This window comes from Pogona vitticeps, chromosome 11 (assembly GCF_051106095.1).
Source record: "Pogona vitticeps strain Pit_001003342236 chromosome 11, PviZW2.1, whole genome shotgun sequence".
NCBI lineage: Eukaryota > Metazoa > Chordata > Lepidosauria > Squamata > Agamidae > Pogona > Pogona vitticeps.
In genome coordinates, this window is record NC_135793.1 from 22,868,612 (window position 1) to 22,884,922 (window position 16,311).

The window sequence follows — 16,311 nt, forward strand, 5'->3', positions numbered from 1 at the left end:
CAACAAGTTGCAAAATCGCACAGCCAGCATGATTGCTAGGGAGTTGAGGAATCATATTATCATGTAAAAAGAGACCTCTGGGTAGTGTGGGCGGCATATAAATTGAATAAATAAATAAATAAATAAATAAATAAAAAAGGTAAAGGTTCCCCTTGACAATTTGTCCAGTCGTGTCCGACTCTAGGGGGTGATGCTCATCTCCATTTCCAACCCATAGAGCTAGCGTTTGCCCACAGACCATCCTTCGTGGTCACGTGGCCAGCGCGACTAGGCACGGAACGCCATTTACCTTCCCACCATGGTGGTACCTATTTATCTACTCGCATTTTTGCATGCTTTCGAACCGCTAGGTTGATGGGAGCTGGGACAAAGCAACGGGAGCTCACTCCGTCGCGTGGATTTGATCTTACGACAGCTGGTCTTCCGACCCTGCAGCCCAGAGGCTTCAGCGGTTTAACCCGCAGTACAAAGATGGAATCCATGACCTCAGGAGGTGGCAAGCAGGAGGCAGTCAAGAGAAAACTGGACAAACCACTCTCTGATCTGCTTTGATTTGGGTTCCTGCCTTGAGCAGGGCGTTGGACTCGATAGCCTTAGAGGCCCCTCCCAACTCACCTGTTCCATGATGATTATTAGTATTAGTATTTTTATTTATATACCACATTTCTCCCAACAAGGGACCCAAGGCGGCTCACAACATTGTGAGCTACGATGCTGTTCTCATCTCTATTTGCAGCTCTAGCATTTACTTTGCATTTATTTTATTGCTTGATTTATTTACTTACTTCATTTATATTCCAGCAGCTGGCTGGAGAGCTCAGTGGTTTAACTGGCTGCAGAGCCAGAAATGGGAAATTCGACTCCTCACGGTGTTTCCTATGAGTAAAGCCAGCCTGGGTAGCCTCGGGCAAGCTGCACTGTCCTAGAGCACCCCCTAGAGGAAGGGAAGGGCAAAGCACCTCTGAGTATTCTCGACCTAGAACACCCTTGAAGTGGTCACCCTAAGTCAGAATTGGCTGCATTGTTGTTGGGACCACATCATCAGCTGCTGGATAGCTCAGTGGTTTAGGTCTCTGCCTGTGGAGCCAGAGGCCGGCAGTTCGATTCCCCACTGTGCCTCTTTAAGATGGTCTGGACAGGGTGATCCATAGAATCCCTTCCAGCTTTGTAGTTCTAGGATTTCTAAGATAATATCTTCATGGAAGAGAGCTGTGGGGTTCACACACACACAACTTGGTGCTTAAAACAAACCCAGAATCATGCAAAAAAAAAAATTGGAGCTCTCATCAGTTGCAGAACTTTGATGGAATTTAGGTTTTACATCCCATCTTTTTCTAGTACGTTTTTAAAAACATTGATCCTTTTGGGAGAAAACAATAATAACAAGACTTTTTTTTTTACAGTGAGAATGAGAATGACTGCAAAAGATGGAATCAATCTTGGAGTTTATCCAAGCTTACCTTCGGAGCTGAAATAGCTCTGATTTTTATTTCTTTCTCCCAACTTTCTTTTCGTCTTATTTGTTAGCATGCCGCTGCAACTCCAAGGGTTAATGTGGTTTAATGGGAGGGAAAGCCCCATCATCCCTCGTGTGTCCTTTCCAAATCAGCTCCAGAGGTCTGACTCACCTGAGCGCTCTGTAGAATCAACAGGTTGACAGGCTGATGCCGAATTTATCATGAAAATCCCAATTTTGGGCACAAGTCAGAATTGAGGGTTTTTTTCTTTTCTTGGGAGCAGGCAGAAAGGACGATTGGTTTAGGCTTCTAGCAAAGCCACTGGGAGACAGTTAATTGAGGAAGACAGCCCTTGGCTGAACCACTCGCATCATACAATGGCGGAAAAACAAACAGAGGACTCCTCTTTTTAAGACCCGCTTAATGCTATTCAGCATCTAACAAGTGTGTGTTTGAGGCAGGAGCCTATTTGATACAAAAGAAGGAACAGGGAGAGTAAGGAAACCTCTGTTTGGGCTAGCTTTTGAGGAAAAAAACTTGTTTAAATTAAGGTGGCCAAGAGAAAACCATTCTGGAGGATGTTTAAGATACAGAAGAAAGCCGACATCTCCCAGCAAAAGTTTGCCAGCAGAGTGCAATTCTATTTGCGTCTACACGTGCGTCTTCTGTTCTTACCCATCCATTCATCTTAGCCACCCAGAGCTTAGAAAAGTTCCTTTTTTTCTACTACAGCTGCTAAGGTCTCCTAGCCAGCTACCATCTACAATGAACAGCACTTTCGAAATCCAGCCTTTTGCTCTTGAAAGGGTCTAGGAAATCCAGATGACTGATGTTTCGCTCCAAGCATGCCTCACCAGCAGGTATGAACACAACAGATGCTGTGTGTATGTGCGGTCTGGCGCCTTCCTGTCCACATGTGTGCTTCTAGGGGCATGCACATGGCAGTGGCAAAAAGCTCTGCCACACTCTTGCTCAGAGACTGGCGTACAATCCTGAAAAACGGCAAACCTAGCAACTTATTCTAACTTTTCCTCTTTTTTCCTTTAATAGCAAAGTGCTCTTCAAAGGCAAAGCAAAAAATCACAAAGTTATAAAAATGTGCTGTCAAGTCAATTCTGATCGATTTCGACTCTGTTCTGGGCTTTTCCAGTAAGAGAATATTCAGAAGTGTTTTCCCAGTCCCTTCCTCTAGGGGCGCTGTGGGACTGTGCAGCTTGCCCAAGGCCACCTAGGCTGGCTCTACTCGCAAGAGGCCTCAACCTCCGGCTCCATAGCCAGACACCTAAGCCACTGCGCTAAAACAGCAGGAGAAAGAGAGAAACAGAGATCATGCCAGCTAAATAAGGTCATAACCGGGGCGTACATTGCAGCAACAGATTACTCAGTGAAACCAGCAGTTGTACCTTGAGACTTCAAGGTTATTTTCTCAAGGAAACAATCCAGAGTTTCTTTGGCTCAGAAGGAAGCATTGTCTGCCTCGAGTCTCACAAGGACCCGGCCGTTGCGTTGAATCAGCCCGTTACTTCTCTAACCATTCTTTGCCAGTGGTGAAGAAGTGTAAGAGTGGATGTCTAGTTTGTATACATACATTGGCACATGCACGGTAGGGAAATAGCAATGGCTACATGTGGAAGAGCACAGATCAGTACTATATTTTGCAGAGTGACCGAGCTGCATAGGTCCAGCAAGCTTTTGCAAATACTGTGGAATACAGGATATGTTGATGTTTACTCACCCGAAGTATATAAAAGTACTCCCTTGAAAACACACACACACACACACACACACACATGCTTGTGTGTCAGCACACACATATACATGAATAATATGCTCCTTCCTTTTCAAATTCACCACGGAGTCCAGAATATACTTATACATTCCTGTGGACCCAAATATCTTGTTGGTATTGTACTTCACACATTGATTTAGAACTGGCAAATGTGATAAAAGTTCAGAGCCAAAATCTGGTTACTTGGCATAGAAGGTTGCATCTGAGTAGGTCTACTGAATCCATGGGGATCTGGTAAATCAATTCCCCTGTATGTTCTATTGATTCAATGCGGACACTCTAATTTCGATGTATTTCCGTGTACTAAGTTGCAACTAGAGCAGGCCCATTGAACCAAGTTGAACTTAAGGGGCAGTCGACTCGCCAAATTCCCACTGAAGTCAATGGACCTACTCTAGTGCAACTTACAATGTTAAAGAAGGGGATTTCAGCCATGCCATCATGCTGCATAATGTTTATTCAATAAATCCATCCAAAACGACCCAGGAAAATTACTCAGAAAGATTCGGCTTCATGTGTAACTTGAACGTGTTCCGTAGGCTTCTCAGAGGGAAGAGTTTGTTTTCTGCTAAAATCACAAGCTGGCTTTCTGAGGGAAACAAAACAGAGCCAAACAGTTTTCCACCAGAGTTAAATTTGCAGATTTGCTTTTTCAGCGCTGGACAAGCAGCCAAATCTATCCCCTTGCCTACCCCCCCTCCCATCTTCTCCTTGTCCCTCTGGGCTTTCAAGAGTGACTTTCCCTCACTTGAAATTCACTCCCATGTGAGTTGGGATTTCACCCACCCCCTTCCCTCCTCCCTTTAAAACCGAACATTTATTCTGTCTCCTTCTCCACTTTTTTTTTAAAAAAAGGTTTTCTTCCTCCCCTCAATTTGATGTGACAGACCAGTGACATGAATAATGGACCCAGGCCTTTCACAGGCAAATCGATTTAATTTAGCATGCCTTTCCACCCTGACCCAGCCACAATCCTGCAAATTCCTTCACAGCCTTGGGGGGGGGGGGTCTGGAAGAAATGTTTAGAACCTCCTCTTGCTTTTGCCCAAATAGCAGATTTCATTCATCTATAATTTTTTTTATCAGTTTCTAGTTAGAAATTAACTTCTATTAATTTGCTTACCAATTTGGTTGTGTTTGTTCGTTTCTTCAAGGAGGCAGCTGAAGTAGGTGGCCATGGTCTGTCTTTCCACTTGATCTATACAACAGTCTGAGGAGGACGGTTAGACTGACGGAAGGAAACCATTCCAAGATGACCTGAGAAGCTTCAGGTCTAAGACAGGATTCGAATTTGGACCTAAATTCATTGCTCTGCTATCATAATATTCATGCATTCATTGGAATCTTAGATATACAGAGCTAGAAGGGACCCTGTGGGTCATCCAGTCCAGCCCCTCTCAAGGAGGCCGGGGGGGGGAATCGAACTCCCAACCTTCGGCTCTGCAACCAGAGACCTAAACCACTGGGCTATCCAGCAGTCCACTCATTCATTCATTCATTCATTCATTCATTCATTCATTCATTCATTCATTCATTCATTCATTCATTCATTCATTCATTCATTCATTCATCTTATATACCACCTAATATTACAATGTGCACTCTCTGGACATTTAACAGCCTAGACATAAATACAAACAATCCAATAAATTCAAAAACAATCCATGTAAAAGTAAAGCAATATAACACAATAAAAGGCCATATAGCTCACCAAGGCCAATATAAACCAGATTTAAAACATAGGTCATCAAAAAGAGGATAGTAATAAAAGTCAGCTTTATGTCGTTCCATTTTTTGGAGTTTTAAAAAAAAATCAGAAGGTGGGCACCTGGAAAACTTCAAGTGGTAATTTATTCCATAAATGAGGGGCCGCAAGAGAAAATGCTCAGTTTCTAATGAGGACTGTCTTGGCCTCCTTCGATGTTAACAGTTTTTAACAGTACCGAGTGCGAGGAGCAGGGTAGACAGGGAGCTGTCCTGTTGGAGAAATGCTCCGGCAGGTATTGAGGTCCTCAACCATTTAGAGCTTTATAGGTGATCAGCAGCTTCTTGAATTGAGCACAGAAACTAACAGGAAGCCAATGGAGACATGCCAAGTCCAGAGATGTGTGACCATATCTGTTGATAATCAGTCTGGCCACTGCTTTCCCAAATCTCATATTTTCTCTACTCAGGAGACTTCTCCAGCAGTCTCCTGTGCTTTATGAAATCCACCTGCATTCCCATCGTAGACTAAAATAAACTAAAATGGCTCTCTTTGTGCTCAGCCACAGAGCTTAACCCCTCTAGAATCTTTAGTAACCCTAGCCAATTCTGGGAATTCCTGTTCAAAATACATTGGATTTCAGAACTTGGGCAACAGATGACCTTTTCCAGAGATACTCACAAAAATCCTTGGCCGATATACAGTATACTCCATACAAAATGCTGTTCTAGACCAGGAGAAGAGCACTTTGGGCCCTGATGCCAGATCTTGCTCTCCTGTGGTCCTCTTTTGGCCCTCTGGATTTCTCCACATGGCTCCCTTCCTTTCCCATAACACCATCATTTAAAGCTGTGGTTCCCAACCTTGGGTCTCCCCAGATGTTTTCAGAATGCACCTCCCAGATGTCTTCACCACTAGCTGTCCTGGCCAGGATTTGTGGTCCAAGAACATCTGGGGACCCAAGGTTGGGAACGACTGCTTTGAAGGTTTCCTGGCTTTCAGACACAATTGTTCCACCTGCCACCAAAGGAGGTAGGTACTGACAACAAGAACTTTTTAGCCAAAATATGACGACACTCCTTAAGTAAGAGCATTGGAACAGGTGTTCAAATTTTGAGACATGAGCCTTTGCAAAATGCTGTGCGCCTAGCATTGAACTTGGGATTATCTGATATTGTTCTCTTGACCCCAGAAGGGGGCTGGTGTCCTTGATAGGACCGTTGCTTGAAGCTAGCAAGTGAAGCTAGCAAACTTGAAAGCTACAGGTTAGGTTTGTAGTGGATCAGCCCCAAATCATATCTCATCCACCCTCCTGTTCCACGTTTTCATCCTGATTGCCCTACAAACCTCCTTCCACAGTTGCTCTCCAGCAACTGCTATTCAGTCCACTCCTGATCTGGAAAATACCCTACAACTGTCATCATGACCGGAAGAACGGTCACAGAAGAATGACATGCTTAAGTTTTGGCAACATCTGATGGTCATAAGCAAGGGCCTTCCGTGCCTGTTTGCAACTTAGCTTGCTCTCTTTTGTGATCGGTCGCTGGCAGATTGATCCCCTGTGATTGTTCATTGGGATAGAAGTACAGCCTTTGTCTGCTCGTTCATCTAAATCTTCTAAAATCAAACCTCTGAGACATTGACAAATTTCAGGTTCTAAAGATGTGCTGTGTATAAGGTTTAGTTTGGTCCTACACTACCTTCTTGCGGGGACTGGTGAGAGCATAAAATTTGCAAAACCTATGGAACTCACAGTATTCCTTTGAAAAAAAATCATGATGTGTCATCAAGTCAATTCTGACGTAGATCATTCCTTCTCAGAGTTCCCCAGGTAGAGAATACTCAGAAGTAATTTCTTCTGGGGACATTTCATGGGACTGCCCAGCTTGCCCAAGGCTTCTCCCAGGAGGCCCAGTGGGGAATCGAACTCCCAACCTAAACCACTGAGCTATCCAGCCATATAGTCAGACCCATTTCTTTCTCTCCAGAAAGAAGCCACATAGATCCAGTCTGCACTGCTTCCTCAGCTTTCTGTGTGTTTATACACAGGGTCCTTTTTTTTTTCCAAAAAGAAAGGCAGAATAAAATATATATATATATATTTCAAATAAATAATCAAATCATTATACTGGAGAAAACAAAGAGGTGGACATGACAGTGAGAGCTAGGCTGACTCCCGTCTTTGCTTCTACTGACCTTGGTTATCAACCTGAGCAGCTCCAGACTTCATGAGCCTCTCCGCAGTCTTGGTGGCAGGAAACTCCTGTGTTTGACAAAATATAAATAAGGGTTTTTAGACTCCTTGGAAAAGACCTTGATGTTAGGAAAGTGTGAAGGCAAGAAGAGAAGGGGACGACAGAGGATGAGATGGTTGGACAGTGTCATCAAAGCTACCAGAATGAATTTGGCACAACTCCGGGAGGCAGTGGAAGACAGGAGGGCCTGGCGTGCTCTGGTCCATGGGGTCACAAAGAGACGGGCATGACTAAATGACTAAACGAAGACCGGAATGCGATCTTCAGGTCTGCAGAAGACTCTGACCTCCCACCCAGCCCAACTCCACTCCACCAGCCTCTGAGTGGTAATCGCTTAATAGCTTCAAATAATTCATTAATGGCTGATTAAAAACGTGAGCTCTTAATTGAATATCAACTGCATCTGGCCTCTCTAAGTGGCTTTCACTGCCAACGTGCATTTGAAAGAAAACAAAAAAAATGTTCTAATATTTTTTCTTCTTCTCATAATTACATTACTTCCCCATTGCTTAGCTGTTTTTCAGTGGATAATATCACACACACACCCCCGCAATCCTAAGCATGTTTACTCGGAAAAAACCCCTACCCAGTTCAGTGGCTTTAATCCCAGTTTAGCACATTCAAGAAGGCCCACTTAAGCATCCACCCCGTCTCCTGCTGAGATGGAGTTATTTCATTTCATAGAATGATTCACTTGTTTTGTTTTTTAAAAAGGAAATGGGAAATTTTAAGTAACCATTCATTTATTTCTTTGCCGAATAAACGATGACGGTTGTATGATGGGGTAGAGAAGCTGAACTGCCTGTATCTACCCATCTATCCATCCACTTTCCTGTTGCATCGCTTGTTCAGATAATTAGAACAGCAGCTGTATTAAGATGCAACCCTTAAAAATGCAAATAAGGCTCCAACCCAACTTGACTCGAAGAAACCCGAACCTAACGAGCTGAACAAAATGTACTCTGCTGTCTTCTGGGTCTTTTAATTTGGAGGAAAGGAGGAGCCTGAAGGTGAAAGGGACCTTCATACCCCCAGGTCTGCATGTAATCGCGGACTAATCAGCCAATTAGGGGGAACAAACAATTACGAATTGGAAAGCAGAGAGAGAGAGAGAAAGAGAGAGATGGGAGGGGGGCAGGCCAAGAAAGAAAATTGGTCAAGGTAAGACTTAATCCTTTGAAAGGATCCCTAATGTCAATCTTTTAGGAACCCTACTTGACCATACCTGAATTTATTTGCTGCCTTTGTCGCTCTCTCCTTTCACTCCTTCTTGGCCTGGTTAATTGGTTGATGAACTAGCAATTACCTCAGAGCCTTGCTCCCCACTCAATCCTTTTGAAAGAGGGACGTTTGAAGCAAGAGATCCATGTCCTTTCCTGTTGCAAACGGGGGTTTGGAACAAGAGCTGTCAACCTCTGATGAAGCAGATCGTTGCCTATGAGAACTCATGCCATCATCCAAGTGGCCGTCTCAAGATTATACTTGGTTTTTATTTTTATTTGAGCGAGAACAATACACCTTTAGCAGACCAAATATGGCTTTCTGGAGGTCCTGTCTCGCCTCCCAACGTCTTCTCTGTTATTTCCATTTAAAGCCCAGGAAGGTCTCACTTCAAATTTTGGGTGTGATCACATGGAGAAATAGACCGCCTTTTGGATCACATACGGAGTGGTCCCATGGGGTCTACTTCCTGGTGATCACACAACACACAGGGAAATACACTTCAGGCTGATCCTGATCTGTGTCTGAGTTGGACCTTTTTTGGTCCAGCTCTAATCTGGAGGCCAGAAGACTGCTTTCTGGATTGAAGCAGCCAAGCTAAGCTGTGCTGTGGGACAAAGCCTTAGTTTGCAGTACCGAAAACAAATCCTTCTTCATGGAAGTCTTGTTGGCAGCTCACTAAGCTTTTCCAGTAGCGATGTATGGAAGTGAGAGCTGGACCATAAAGAAGGCTGACCGCTGAAGAATTGATGCTTTTGCATTGTGGTGCTGGAGGAGGCTCTTGAGAGTCCCCTGGACTGCAAGGAGAACAAACCTCTCCGTTCTGAAGGAAATCAACCCTGAGTGCTCACTGGAAGGACGGATCCTGAAGCTGAGGCGCCAATCCTTTGGCCATCTCATGAGAAGAGAAGACTCCCTGGAAAAGACCCTGATGTTGGGAAAGTGTGAAGGCAGGAGGAGAAGGGGACGGTAGAGGATGAGATGGTTGGACACTTCAACACAACCCTACCACTCAGGGTGTGAGGACACTAAGCACCGAAATGGCTTGGATTCAGAACTGCTACAGGTTAGGCGATCCTTAAAGTGTACTGTCGCCGATAACATGTAAATGTAAAATAATACAAATTAGATTCATTTCAAGTGTCCTCACCACACACCACTATGCTGGGCTTTGATATATGACCACTCACACACACACACACACACACAGAGAGAGAGAGAGAGAGAGAGAGAGAGAGAGAGAGACGTTTCCTCTTCTGCCATTGTCAACACCCTCTTTCCCTACCCATTCCTTTAAACTCTCCTGTCAGCCATCTTCTGCTGGATTCTTCCCATTGTCCAACAGACAGTGGAGCGTCTTGAAAACACACAAACACAAATAATACACAAATAGGACAAATGCAATTCCCTGTTTGGGATGCCCTCATTCATTCATTCATTCATTCATTCATTCATTCATTCATTCATTCCTCTAACAAGTGCCCTGGGGCTAATTTGTTATAACAATAGGACAGGTGAAAACACAGACCACGGATCTCATGCTTTTTAAATCACAGGCAAAGCGTCCAACCCTCTGCTCGAGGTAGGAACCCAAATCAAAGCAGATCTGGCAGAGGGTTGCCCAATTTTCTCTTGAAGGCCTCCAGCATTGGAGCCCTCGCCACCTCCCAAGGCCATGGGTTCTGTCGTTGTACTGCTCTAACAGTTAGGAAGTTTTTTCCTGATATTCAGCTGAAATCTGGCTTCCCGTCATTTGAGCCCATTGTGCAGATCCTGCATGCTGAGATCATACAGAACAGATCCTGCCCCTCCTCTGTAGGACTCCCTTTCAAGTCTTTGAAAAATAATATCCTATCTCCCCTCCGTCTTCGTTTCTTAAGGCTAAACATACCCAGTTCCTTCATTTTTTCCCTCCTACTGGAATGAAGAAACTTTGCCTAGGGCAAGGTTTGGGAGGATGGGGAAGGAGGATGATCACTGTTCCATTCTGCAACCCTGAAGGGTGTATATTTTTAACCCTGAAGGGTGTATATCTTTTTTTTTTTACAGGCTTCGGGGAGTAGATTGCAAGTTCTAGAACAAAGAGGACAGAACAAAAACCAAACCTATAAAGTCATCCCTGCAAGGCTGAAAATCTGGCAGCCGGACCAGCTGTACTTTCCCACCCTAGGTCCCCCGAATAATTGCATTTGCCCAAGAGTTTCGTTCCCATGGCTGTGATGGCTGGCTGGCAATCCTTCAACCGCCTCTCTGCGTCCACATTTTTTTTCCAAAGGGGGAAACCTTGCCCTGACTCGTTTGCCCAAGTTGGGAGCATTCGCCAATTTTTAAAAGACGGAAACGTTGAAAATCCCCAGCAGCCAGCCTGGCTCGGAGATGAAGTTTTTTTAAAAAAATGCCCTTTCCAAGCCCATGGGTCACCTGTCTCTGCTTTTATATGTGGCCACAGTGTCTTCACAAACATTCAGAAGGGGGTTTAAACTCTGAGAGAGACGGAATAAGGCAGAGACAGAAAAGAAAGTAGAAAAAGACAGAGAGAGAGAAGTTTGTTAAGAGCTAATCAATCTGCTAAATCTTGATCTATGCTTCAAATGCGTTGAGCATCATCGTCCCAGGAGCACATCATTTGCCAAGGCAATAACAGGTCTCTTCACGTGCTCAAGCTCCCAGTCTTGGATGGAAACAAAACATCAGAAATCTAGAAAGAAGGCGTCTCTTTCTTCAGTTTCCTGCTCTTCCAAACATTTCCCCTGGCCCAGCTTACAGTGGGACGTCGGTCAGACCCGTTGTAAACACCACCACCATCAAAACACACACACACACACACACACACACACACACACACACACACACACACACACACACACACACACACACACACACATTCTGAATGAGCCGAAGGGGGCCCCTCCGAAAAGAAAGGACGCTCTGTCTTGGAGAGCGAGGAGTGCTCCTTTTAGGCCTGGCCTGTCTGCCTGAGAACTTCTATTCACTGGGTTTCAGCACCTGATTAATTAGTTAATTAGGCCTTCAGAGAAGACTGGCTCTCTTATGTAATTTCAGGGGGCCTGGCACATGAGATGCCGAGGCCTGCTTTCAAGGAGGCCGTGGAGGGAAGCGCTGGTCGGACTGTCCACCCCCTCCCCCAAACACTCCAGTCCCATCTTCCCCTCCCCCACTTATTTATTTATTTATTTATTTATTTATTTATTTATTTATTTATTTATTTATTTATTTATTTATTTATTTATTTGCAATAGTCAACAAGCCTCCACATCTACTAACATAAGCTGATGTTAATGGCAAAAACTTTTCTCGGTGTGAACATCGTTGCAATTGTCAAAGAACACAAGCGGTGAGAATCATATTCCCCCCCTCCATCATGGATTTTGCACAGCTGCCTCCCCCCTTTTTGCCTTCAAAATACTTTGCATTTGGTATTTTATGAAATAAACTGGACCTCTTATTTTAGCATCAAAACAAAACAATAACCAAAATACCCCTCTCTTTCATCCCTGAATTTGCATGCCTAACAATACATTACATACAATTCATAATTAGAAGAAAAAATTCCTCACATGCTGAAAGCATCGTTTCCTGGACATGGAAGCATTTTTTTTCCAAAACTGTTCAAAACCTTCTGGTCCCTTCCTGCATCATTTGGAAGCACTGGTGCATAAATTGTGCTCAGATAAGTTGTTTTTTGCAAGCACTGGCCTAATCTTTTAAACATAGCAGTCTTCACTTATTTCTGAGCGAGCATGGATAGGATTGCAGTTTGAAAGAGAAATAAATAAACCTCTCCTTTCACCGGGAGTCATTCTGCCAGCGGTCATCACCTGAGCAGAACAGATTCTAATTTTCAATAATCTCTTTTCCCTTCTTGCCTTTGTTTTCCCTTGAACAAATGACTTTCCAGGAAAAAAAGTCCCGAGGGTTGTATGAACTTCAAGTAGGAGTAACTTCAGCTTCTTAAGAATACAAGCAGCTCCAGACTGAAACATTAAAACAGGTGATTGCTTATTATTTATCTATCTTATTCTTTTTGTTTATATCCCATTGAAATCATTGGGACTTGATCTCTGAGTCATGATGTCCAGCCTGGCCCTTCAGCAAGCTTGACTGCTGGATAGCTCCATGGCTTAAGTCTCTGGGTTGGGAGTTCGATTCCCCCACGGTGCCTCCATAACAGGGGCTGGACTAGATGACCCGTAGGGTCCCTTCCAGTTCTGCAGTTCTAAGGCTACTATTGTTATTCCACAGAGGTGTTGTTGCAAAGCCAAACTGCAGTCTCAGGGGTGCCTGACTCTTTGCTCTTAAGTTTCAAACCTAGTCCTTTGCTCCAAACCTTCCTCTAAAATTGATGCAAAAAAAAAGAGGGAGCAGCTCGAATATTCCTGATCATCCAAGGCTCCTACCACAGATACAAGCACTCAGATCCTCAGAGGAGGCCTTTCTCTCCCTCCCACCACCTTCACAAGTGTGCTTGGTGGGGACACAGCAGAGGGCCTTCTCTGTGGCTGCTTCCAGACTCTGGAACTCCCTCCCACTGGAGGCCAGCCTGGCCCCTCTTTTTTGTCCTTCTGCAAGCAGGCGAACACCTTTCACTTCAGGCAGGCTTTCCCTGAGTGAATAGCTGCCTGAGTGTGATCTTTTTTAAATGGATGGCTGTGCCTTACTGCTTTGGTATGGCTTGCTTGCTTATTTATTTATTTATTTATTTATTTATTTATTTATTTATTTATTTGTTGGTTGGTTGGTTGGTTGGTTGGTTGGTTGGTTGGTTGGTTGGTTAGGTACATACCTACCAACCTACATGCATACATTTTTGTGTGGTCTTTGATCCTTTTAAGTATTTCTATACTCACTGCTTTTAGCTTTAAATAGTGTCTTTGAACGATGTAAGCTGCCTTGGGTCCGTTTTAAGGAGAAAGATGGGTCAACAATTAGATAGATAGATAGATAGATAGATAGATAGATAGATAGATAGATAGATAGATAGATAGATAGATAGATAGATAGATAGATAGATAGATAGATAGATAGATAGATAGATAGATAGATATCTCTCCACCCACCCAGAACACTTGCTCACGGAAAAGAACCGCGGGCCGGGGGGGGGGGGGGGGACGAAACATAGCAAAAGCAAGACAAAACAATCCCAAGAAAGAAGAAAAGAAAATGAAGTTAAAAGTTAATCTAAAGCTCCTCCTTCGGGGTGGAGAAAGAAAGCCTAAAGAGGATTCCAGGAAGAATCCAACAAGACGGAGCTGTTTTCTATTCAATTCTGGTGAAAAGGACAACAACTTTGCGTCTTGCGACTGGGGGGGGGGGGGCGCGCAATGAGAAGGCAGGATCAGCGAGACAAAAAGAAGCTTTGTCCGGGCCCGCATCTCCTCGAGCTGTCCCCCCCCCCCGACTCTCTCTCTCTCTCTCTCTCTCCTTCTGGAGGTGCTGCGCGCTTCCCATTAATCCGGCACACATTCCGATAGCGGCGGCCGCGCTCCGCGCATAACAAGTGGGCAGCCCGGGCGCCGGGGGGGGGGGGGTTGGACTCCCAGAGGGGGGACGGGGGGGAGGAAGGAGCGTCGGAGATGTTTGGCTCTCCGAGGGATGGGACCTCGAGTTTTCCTTCCCTCCTTCCTCCTCCCCAAGTGACCATCTTGGGGGGGGGGGGTTAAAAACAAAAACGCGCACACGGCCTGGGAGCGCACGAAAGCTGCCCATTAAAGCGTGCCCTCCAAAGTTGGAGTTCACAAGGCTGCCAGTGACAGGCTCCCCCCCCCCTCCTTTCTCTCCCTCCTCCAAACCCCACCCGCCAAGCATCAATCTCTCTTTCCTCCTCCTTCCCCCCCCACATCCCACACGCACCCATGGTCCCATTGTGTGGGCCGCAGGTGTTGGTTATGGCACCCATAGCCGAGTGTCTCTCTCTCCCCCCCAAAAAAAACCTCTGCCTGGGAGAAGCAGGGCCGGGCCAGACAATGCGCCCCTGTGGGAAGAGAAGGCCGCGCACTCTCGGGTGTGTGAAGGAGGGTGACCAGACAGATGGTGCAAGGGGTGCCCATGGAGGGAGGGAGGGAGGGAGGGAGGGGGGGTCGGGTTGAAGTCATTTCCAAACAATTGCCTTCTATTTTTAACTTTCTCTGTTGGGCCCAGGGTGGGTTTTTTAAAACACACACACACACACACACACACACACACACACACACACACACACACACACCAAAGCATGAGAAGTCCACATGCACTCTGATGCACCAGCAGCATCTTTAACCTGGTGTTGTTGGGTTTGTTTGTTTGGGGGGTTTTTTTGCCTCCCTGCATTTCCCCCTCAGTAAAATTGTTGCACAGAGATGTTAAGCAACTCCTGAGGAGAAAGGAAAAGTTTAATTTTGTTTTTTTTGTAGACAGGGATGGTCCAAAACGTTGCTCTTTAGCGTCTCAGGGTATATAGGTTCCTGCAGGTGGCCTTTTGAAAGTACACTCAGCCACCTTTGGTTTGCAATGTATAAATGTGTGTTGCGTTGCTTGAAAGGAAAGCGTGGGACCTGGCTTTAAAAAGATCACCGGGAGACCACAGAAAGATGGGAAGGAAAGGGGGAGCGTGAACTTCATGGAGAAATAGGGGTCTGTTTTGGTTGAACCTTTGTAGCATTCATTTCAGCAGGCAAGGAGGGTCAGGCATCAGACTACCAGCCCCATCATCCCCAGCCCAAATGGCGGATGGCAGCAGATGGCAACCAGTAAGTCACAGGGATGGCGTCCTGAGACTTGCTGTCAAGTCGGACTTTAGGTGACTTGAGTGAGTCAATTCTTTTTTCCCCTGAATGACTTGTAAGGTGGAACCCACCCACCCACTTGTGTTTAGTTGTTGTGTCCGACTCTTCGTGACCCCTTGGACCAGAGCACGTCAAGCCCTCCTGTCTTCCACTGCCTCCCGGAGTTGGGTCAAAATCATGTTGGTAGCTTCGCAGACACTGTCCAGCCATCTCATCCTCTGTTGTCCCCTTGTCCTCTTTCCCAACATCAGGGTCTTTTCCAGGGAGTCTTCTCTTTTCATCAGATGGCCAAAGTCTTGGAGCCTCAGCTTCAGGATCTGTCCTTCCGGTGAGCACTCAGGATTGATTTCCTTCAGAATGGATAGATTTGTTCTCCTTGTGGTCCAGGCGACTCTCAAGAGCCTCCTCCTGTACCACCCACCCACCTTCCTCTTTTCTGGGGGAAAAAAAATTATTTTCAATAGGGACTTGGGACTTTGTCCCAAAGAGTCAGATTCGAGTCTAGGAGCCCAAGACTCACCAGCATCCTTGATAGGTCACCCTTTGCAGATCCTTTTCAAGAGCTGGGAGACACTCCGCCAAAGGGCAGCTCAGACTCCAGGGCAGGAAGAGAGAGGAGCGGCGGGAGACCCTGCCCGGCTGGTGCATCGCTGGGGGTGTGTGTCACATCTCCCCGCTGGCAGGGTGAAAAAACAGAACCATCTTTTCCCCCTGAAGGGACTGAGTGAGTTCCGCTTTGCTAGTCATAACATGTTTTAGGTTTCACATACTGGGCATTTTGGGGGCTGGAGGGAGGAGAGAATGTTTTGACTTGGTAACTATCTTCCCCCCCTTGCATCCGGCCTGGAGAGTCTTTCTTACGGTCCCTCAAGATAACACAGAAAAGTTACTTTTCTGGACTGCAAAGCCCAGGACAGAGCAGATGCTTTCAGATCGAGCGGCACAGGAGAAGCCGAGATTCAGGCCCTAGGTCAGCACTTAGTCACAAGGCAAACCTCTCTATTTCCCACAATGCCCCTTCACTCCAAAGCATTCTGGGAGATTTGAACTGTTGTGTTCATTTTGGTGGCTTTTTTTTTTTTTACAACCCTTCTGGGGTGGG

General features: G+C 45.5%; 1 long non-coding RNA gene across 1 annotated transcript; it reads right to left on the reverse strand.

Moving 5' to 3' along the window:
- Positions 1-3,685: 3,685 nt before the first annotated feature.
- Positions 3,686-7,230, reverse strand: LOC140702315 (uncharacterized). Its single transcript, XR_012081438.2, has 3 exons — positions 7,148-7,230; positions 4,370-4,456; positions 3,686-3,835 (listed from the first exon to the last, which is right to left on the reverse strand). It is a non-coding gene; the product is annotated as an uncharacterized LOC140702315 (long non-coding RNA).
- Between the last annotated feature and the right edge of the window lie 9,081 nt (positions 7,231-16,311).